The sequence below is a fragment of the Triticum urartu genome, unplaced genomic scaffold (assembly GCF_056163025.1).
Source record: "Triticum urartu cultivar PI428250 unplaced genomic scaffold, HENAU_Tu73 scaffold2, whole genome shotgun sequence".
NCBI lineage: Eukaryota > Viridiplantae > Streptophyta > Magnoliopsida > Poales > Poaceae > Triticum > Triticum urartu.
Window position 1 is genome coordinate 2,525,793 of NW_028260368.1, and position 8,157 is coordinate 2,533,949.

The 8,157-nt window shown below is 34.9% G+C and overlaps 2 non-coding genes across 2 annotated transcripts; both read left to right on the forward strand.

The window, feature by feature from the left end:
• The first annotated feature begins 3,694 nt into the window (after positions 1-3,694).
• Positions 3,695-3,768, forward strand: TRNAP-UGG (transfer RNA proline (anticodon UGG)). Its single transcript has one exon. It is a non-coding gene; the product is annotated as a tRNA-Pro (tRNA).
• A 139-nt stretch (positions 3,769-3,907) lies between these two features.
• On the forward strand, positions 3,908-3,981 carry TRNAW-CCA (transfer RNA tryptophan (anticodon CCA)). Its single transcript has one exon. It is a non-coding gene; the product is annotated as a tRNA-Trp (tRNA).
• The last annotated feature ends 4,176 nt before the right edge of the window (positions 3,982-8,157 follow it).

Consider the following 8,157-nt stretch of genomic DNA (forward strand, 5'->3'; position numbering starts at 1 on the left):
GAACCCACCAAGCGTATAGCATTCCCTCACGCGAGGATTATGCTTCACCAACCTGCTAGTGCTTATTATCGGGCAAGGACACCAGAATTTTTACTAGAAGTAGAAGAGTTACACAAAGTTCGCGAAATGATCACAAGGGTTTATGCAGTAAGAACAGGCAAGCCTTTTTGGGTTGTATCCGAAGACATGGAAAGGGATGTTTTTATGTCAGCAGACGAAGCCAAAGCTTATGGACTTGTCGATATTGTAGGGGATGAAATGATTGACAAGCACTGCGATACTGATCCAGTGTGGTTTCCAGAAATGTTTAAGGATTGGTAGTGTCCGGATTTCTTGTAAAGTTATTTCACAGCTAAATTCGTGTTTTCCTCGATTTAATAGAAAATAGAAAGACTTCATGATGAGCAATCATCAGGTTAAGATGGATCTAAACCAATCCATTTTTTTCTATATACATACAACATGCCGACGGTTAAACAACTTATTAGAAACGCAAGACAGCCAATACGAAATGCTCGAAAAACGGCCGCGCTTAAAGGATGCCCTCAGCGTCGAGGAACATGTGCTAGGGTGTATGTGCGACTCGTTCAGATCATGACTTCAAACAAATATAAAAAAAATTGAAGTATCCATGATTAGTACCAATGAATAGGATATAGCTTCTCTATCCTAGATTTCTATGGTATATGGAATTTATGGTTTCCTTTGGTGCAAATCCAATTATCTAAATTGGAAATAAGAAGCAATTCTCCCATTGGTAGCAAATGGTTATCCATTAAGCGGAGGAAATAGTAATAAAAAGAAAAAGGCTTATGCTCCTTTATCTTAAAAGAACGGACTAACAGGGTCAGCTACTTAGCCAACTTTCATAATTAAATACCGTCACTGTATGGATAACTCTTATTGTGAAAAGAGCTATTTACTCTATAATGGATAGGTAGAGCCAAAGAATGTGGACTATACAAGTTCGCAATACCTTTTGATGAAAGAAAGGGCTCCGGTGTATAGAGAGGGCCTCACCGTTTAAAAGGGAACCATAGAAACGATGGAACCCACTATTTTTTTTAGTATTATTAGAATGAATTTGTTATTTCGTATAGAAATAACTGAACGGAGTGGAATAAAAAATCGTGGTTGGGAAGGTTACTATAGCAAAAGCCATTGGAATTAATATTTTATATATCGGAATAATTAGTTTTGTTATTAATGAGAAAAAGGGTGGCTAAAAGAAGAGAAATCATTAGTTATTCATTAAGGTTAATTTGATTCAATGACCAGAGTTCCGCGAGGATATATAGCCCGGAGACGACGAACAAAAATGCGTTCATTTGCCTCAAACTTTAGAGGGGCTCATTTAAGACTTAATCGAATGATTACCCAACAGGTAAAAAGAGCTTTTGTTTCCTCTCATCGAGATAGAGGTAGGCAAAAGAGGGATTTTCGTCGTTTGTGGATCACTCGGATAAACGCAGCAACGCGGGTATATAAAGTATTCGATAGTTATAGTAAATTAATACACAACCTGTACAAGAAGAAATTGATTCTTAATCGTAAAATGCTTGCACAAGTAGCTGTATCAAATCCAAATAATCTTTACACGATTTCCAATAAAATAAAGATCATCAATTAAAGGTATAAATAAAGTAATATACTGGAATAATAAAAGATGAATTCCCGGAGAGGGAACTCCGGGAAGATACAATAAATTAAGATTAAGTGGTAGGAATCAACGAGCTGGATTACTTTCTTTATAATATATATAGGTCTGGCCCTTTCGAATTCGAATAAAACATCAACAATCGGAACTTAAGTTCCGGTTGTTGTTTCTTAAATTTTGGTTGTTGTTTCTTAAGTTTCGATTGGAATTGTACTTTTGCGTTAATTGAGGAATATGTCTATTTTTTCTGGGTCTAGAACCTGTAATTATTGAAATTGACTGGGCTTGAAATTGCTTTTCGTTCTCATAGTTACGAAACGGTAAGAAAGATAAAATACGAGCCTGTTTTATAGCAAGAGTAATTAATCGTTGTTGTTTCAAGGTTAATCTATTTATTCGTCTCGATAATATTTTTCCTTGTTCACTAATAAATCTATTAATTAAACTCATGTTTCTATAATCAATTCGATCTCCCGGGCCAATCCGGGGACGCCTACGAAAAGGTTGTTTAGATTTACGAAAAGGTTGCTTGAATTTACGAAAAGTTTGCTTGGATTTACGAAAGGGTTGCTTGGATTTATTAAAAGTTTGCTTGGATTTACTAAAGGGTTGCTTAGATTTAAGAAAAGGTTGTTTAGATGTATACATGATTTATTCCTTATTTAAAATTTGAAAATTTGAAAATTCACTTCTTTATTTTATTAATTTAGGATCCAGAAGAAGTAGTTTTTCTTTGATCCATATCTTATTTGATTCATATTATAGTATATGAATACCCTCTATACATATGAAATAATATCTACCGGAAATCAGATGAGTTGATTTGTATTTTGTATTCTATACTATGTTTTCTTTATATATTAAATATGAAGTTCTTACTCTTTCTGTTGTTTGGAAAGATCAAACACACGATGTTCCTATTTCTTTATTTCGTGATGAGTCGTATGCTTGCGACAATAACGACAAAATTTTTTGAATTCTAATTGTCCGGGTGTATTGTGGCGATTCTTTTGAGTACTATATCTAGAAATCCCCGTCGATTCCTCATTGGCACCTTTTCGAACACAACTGATGCATTCCAAAATAACTCTGATTCTAACATCTTTTCCCTTGGCCATGAACCTCCTTTTCTTTTTGGATTGACTTAACTTAATTCTTCTACTTATTCTTTTATTCTTCTATTTTGAATCCGAAGAAGAAGAATAAAATTCATTAGAATAATTTTTTTTTATTCTTTAATTAAGTAATAAAAAATAGAGAAATAATTAAAGAATACAATCCTTGTCGAATTAGCAAAGATTTTGGTTCGAAATCCTTTCATTTAATTAGCCAGCCCCGCCTTTTCTATGCTCTGATTTCTGAGGCCTTATTTAGCTTGGGTACCCCTTTAAATTGAATTTCTATTTTCAAAAATGGGGTTTACCAAATTTTTAATGACTCTGAGGTTCAACCCAATCCATCTTTTCTTTCTTTTTCCTTCCGATACTAAAAAAAGATTGAAAAGGATCAAATTTTGTCATATCACGAAGAAATCTATCCCTCCCATAGCAATAACTAGAATTAAAAAAAAGGGAATGACAAAGCATCTGGGAATAAACGATTAATTTCTATCAATAAACCTGCTAAAGCACCAAACCATAGAGTACTTAGCACGGGTGCTACAGAGAGATATGTTTTTATATCCCGCATTGAAAATCCTCCTTCCTTGTTGGAATACATATATGATCATAAACTCTTGCCCAAGATTGTTATGCTATATATAAAATGAACCATATCGACGAAATTTTCCTATCCCTAAAAAAGAAAAAGATGACCCCTTCTTCCTATATATTACCAAGGAAAAGTAATCCTTCTTTTATAGGCGAAATTATATTGGATTTTATATGTATATAATTCCTTAATTATATGAGACCAAAAAGAAGAAATGACACGAGGGTTCTATATATAGATAGAGAAAGAAAGAAGAAGAAAATTATGATGTGGAAAAGAAGACAGGAATTGTGTACAATGGCATTGTACAACAATTTAATTTGGAAAAGGGATGTAGCGCAGCTTGGTAGCGCGTTTGTTTTGGGTACAAAATGTCACAGGTTCAAATCCTGTCATCCCTACCTATTACTTCTTTCTTCTTTATAGGCAGTAGCGACGAGATCAATTAAAGTAAAGTGGGTATAACTTGAATTTGTGGAGACTATACGTACGTGAGATACATTAGGAATAGAAAAAGATTTTCTTTTTGAATGAATGAAAGCGCTCTTAGTTCAGTTCGGTAGAACGCGGGTCTCCAAAACCCGATGTCGTAGGTTCAAATCCTACAGAGCGTGATTCCATCTATTTTATGTCGAAGCAGAGTAAAATAACTTAACAAAATTGAATTGTAACTCCAATTTCAATTTGACCTCCTCTCTGGTCTGGAGGAGGTCAATCAAAAAAAAAAAATGACTCAATCAAAGATCCAACTGATCCCCACGCCTGTATTGCAAATACGCAGTCACGAATAATCCCGCTAAAGTAATAGGAATTAGGCCTAAGACGATTCCAAATAGAAAAACTTCAATCATTTCGATTTGTTCGAGGGGATAAAAAAAGAGGTACGATCTATCCCTAAATAGTACTCTAAATTATCCACGAATCTCAATGACCAAGAAAAGAATTCCTAATTAGTCTGGAAAAGAGTCGTAGAATGCCAGGAATCCCAAAGAAAGATTTTTCTTTTCTGAATTATAATTATTCAGTCAATTCAAATAAGGCGTATCTTGTTCAAGCCAATAAATAGAGCTGGGGTTATAGTTAAAGCAGCCAGTAGAAAACCAAAATAACTAGTTAAAGTAAGCATGAAAGAGTTAAATTCCATTTATTTTTTTTTACTACACTACATATGTTGGTAAAGCATTTACCTAAGTTATGGAAAATTCATAATTCATCAGTTATTTTAGATAATACTAAAAAACAAGATAGAGTAAGATACAGAAGTGTAAAAGAAAGTGGATTCATCAGATGATACATGAGTCCCTAATTCCGAATCAAGAGATTTGTTGTGGAATTTGTCAATTGAGTAAAGTAATAATATTAAGAACTAGATCATCTAACCCCATTGAATGAAAAAAAGAAATTCAATTTTCAGGGAAATTTTTGAATAAGAGATAAATAAACAATTGAATTTGAAAAAAAAAACTTCTTTCTATTTTGGATAATTTCTTTTTCAATAGGACCCTCTTTTTGGAGTGAACGATCGAATATTCCCCTATTCCTTCTTATTTTAACTGATTGTATTCCATATGGAATAAGAGGAGAACAAAAGCATTCCACGACCTGCCAAGGGGCTGTTAAAAAAAAAAAAAAAAGAAAGCTCTTCCTTGAATTTACTTTATTTTTATTCCTTTTTCGAACTCCAACCAAAGTAGATTCGAAGACGAGTCACTTCAATTATCCTTTTAAGTTCTATTCTATCTTCTGTCTTTCCCTATTTCATCTCGTAAAGTTCCGCGCTCGCAGTTTGGTCAAGAAAGTTAGACCTAATCCAACAAACAATACAAGGATGAATTACGAATTATGAAAGGATAGATTTCACATATACTTGTCCTTGTATTGTGTCAGTATGAGAATATCCTTCCTAAATTATTTATCCAAACCTATTGATCATTAACTTAGATTTTCCCAAGATTTTGGCTGCTATTCCGAATTACTCTATTATTCCGAAGCCAATGAAAAGTAAGTAGAACCTACAAAAATGGGGTTTTCTATTGATGCCTTGAATAACATATAGCTTACCTATAGACAAAAAAAAAATAAAAAAGTAATTATGTTTCGGAACCAGGCAAAACCAGATTGCTGTGCCATAGGAAGGATAGCTATACTAATTCGGTATACTCAAAATACACCTTTGGTACAAAATTGACAATCTCACAAGGATGAAATATCAGTAATTTTCTATTTACTGGTCGATCCCATCTTTTACGGAATCAATTCCTTTTTTGAATGTACAAAAATTTTGGGAGTTCAGCATGTCTGGAAGCACGGGAGAACGTTCTTTTGCTGATATTATTACCAGTATTCGATACTGGGTTATTCATAGCATTACTATACCTTCCCTATTCATTGCGGGTTGGTTATTTGTCAGTACGGGTTTAGCTTATGACGTGTTTGGAAGTCCTAGGCCAAACGAGTATTTCACGGAAAGCCGACAAGGAATTCCGTTAATAACCGACCGTTTTGATTCTTTAGAACAACTCGATGAATTTAGTAGATCCTTTTAGGAGGCCCTCAATGACCATAGATCGAACCTATCCTATTTTTACAGTGCGATGGCTGGCTATTCACGGACTAGCTGTACCTACTGTTTTTTTCTTGGGATCAATATCAGCAATGCAGTTCATCCAACGATAAAACAAATTCCAACTATAGAACTATGACACAATCAAACCCGAATGAACAAAATGTTGAATTGAATCGTACCAGTCTATACTGGGGTTTATTACTCATTTTTGTACTTGCTGTTTTATTTTCCAATTACTTCTTCAATTGAGAGAAAGAAAGAGACTAATAAGAATTCTCTTATCCCATTTGGAAGGATACCATCCTTATAACTACCCATGACTGTTTTTGTCTCTAGCATGACCAATTGATAAAATGTGGAGGAAAGTAGGGGAAATGGCCGATACTACTGGAAGAATTCCTCTTTGGCTGATAGGTACTGTAGCTGGTATTGCTGTGATTGGTTTAGTAGGTGTTTTCTTTTATGGTTCATATTCTGGATTGGGTTCATCTCTATAGTAATCGGAGGGACCAGATTGTAAACATGAAAAAGTAGGAGCTTAGCGGGTCCTTACCCCCCTTTATCTGATTAGAGCGGAAAGGACCCGCGGAATTTTTATTTTACTCTTATAACGCGAATTGAATCTATTCGATTCACTCTTATGAAGCAACAAGAAAAAGAGATCACTCGAGGATCCAATATCTTATTCCACGAAGGAAGTATCCTGAAAATCCTTGATTTAGTTTCGAGTAATAAACTAATAAAACCTTAATCAAAACTATTCAACTAGCCTAAAAATAAAAAAACCTTCAATGGAAGAGTTTACTTTTTTTTTGCAAAATTTCTGTAAATTTGAAGTTGAACTTAATTAAACAAGCCAAGCAATTTGCTCACAATCACAAGAAATTTTTCCCCCGCCATATTTTCTTCCCCTCTGTTTGTCCACTACCTCGGCTAAACCTAAGCAAAAGAAAAAGAGGTCCAAGAGACAGACCCGAATAAAGAAGAAATAGTAATCTTTGACGAATTAGGAAGAAAAAGGATTCTTATTTTGATACAAGAAGAATCGGCACAAGAAAAAGGCTTTTTCTTGTGCCGAATAGACGATTAAGAAGACCTGCAATCCCTCCGAAAAAGAAGAAATTTTAATTTGATTGTTCTCGCCTTTGCCTTGGATTCTCTTCTTTTGCATGGGATATAAATAAGGAATTCCAGACATCTCATAAACAAAAAGCAGTCTAAACAAAAAAAGGATTTCCAAAATAGATCATAGATAATTCTAGCAATTGCCAATAAATCGAGGCTTTTTACCAACTTGATGGTAAGAAATCCCGGGACCTAGAAATTCATTTCGTACAATTGAACCTTTTCAAACTGTTTCTTTTTGAGAACCAAAAAAACTTGTGCCAAAATAACGGATGCGAAGAAGAACAAAAGGCCTTGGACACGTAATGGATCCTGAAGCACGATTTCTGCGTCCCCCTGACCAAAACCTCCCACATTAGGATTGCTTGTTAATGGTTGATCAAGCTTGATGGATTCCCCCTCTGAAACAAGAAGTTCTGGTCCGGGAGGTATAATATCAATCACTTGGCGTCCATCTGATGCATCAACTATGGATATTTCATACCCCCCCTTTTCTTTACGTAGTATTTTTCTTACTATACCTGTTGACGTAGCATTATAGACTGTATTGTTACTCTTGCTACCATCAGGATAGATCTGTCCTCTTCCTCGGTTTCCCCCTACATATATGGGATATTTTAAGAAATGAGCATCTTTCTTCGTAGCAGGATCAGGGGAAAGAATGGGAAAGACAATTTCACTATATTTCTTACCGGGAACAGGGCCTATCACAAGAATGTTTTTTTTATCGGGACGATAACTCTGAAAAGCAAGATTTCCTATCTTTTCTTTTAACTCAGGGGAAATACGATCGGGCGGCGCTAATTCGAATCCCTCGGGCAAAATAAGAACAGCACCTACATTCAACCCTCCCTTTTTTCCATTAGCAAGAACTTGTTTCAATTGCATATCATAAGGAATTCGAAGAACTGCTTCAAATACAGTATCGGGAAGCACAGCTTGGGGAACTTCAATATCGACGGGCTTGCTAGCTAAATGGCAATTGGCACATACAATTCGTCCAGTTGCTTCTCGTGGGTTTTCATAACCCTGCTGCGCAAAAATGGGATATGCATTTGAAATAGATGTCCGAGTTATTACGTATATCATGATCGATACA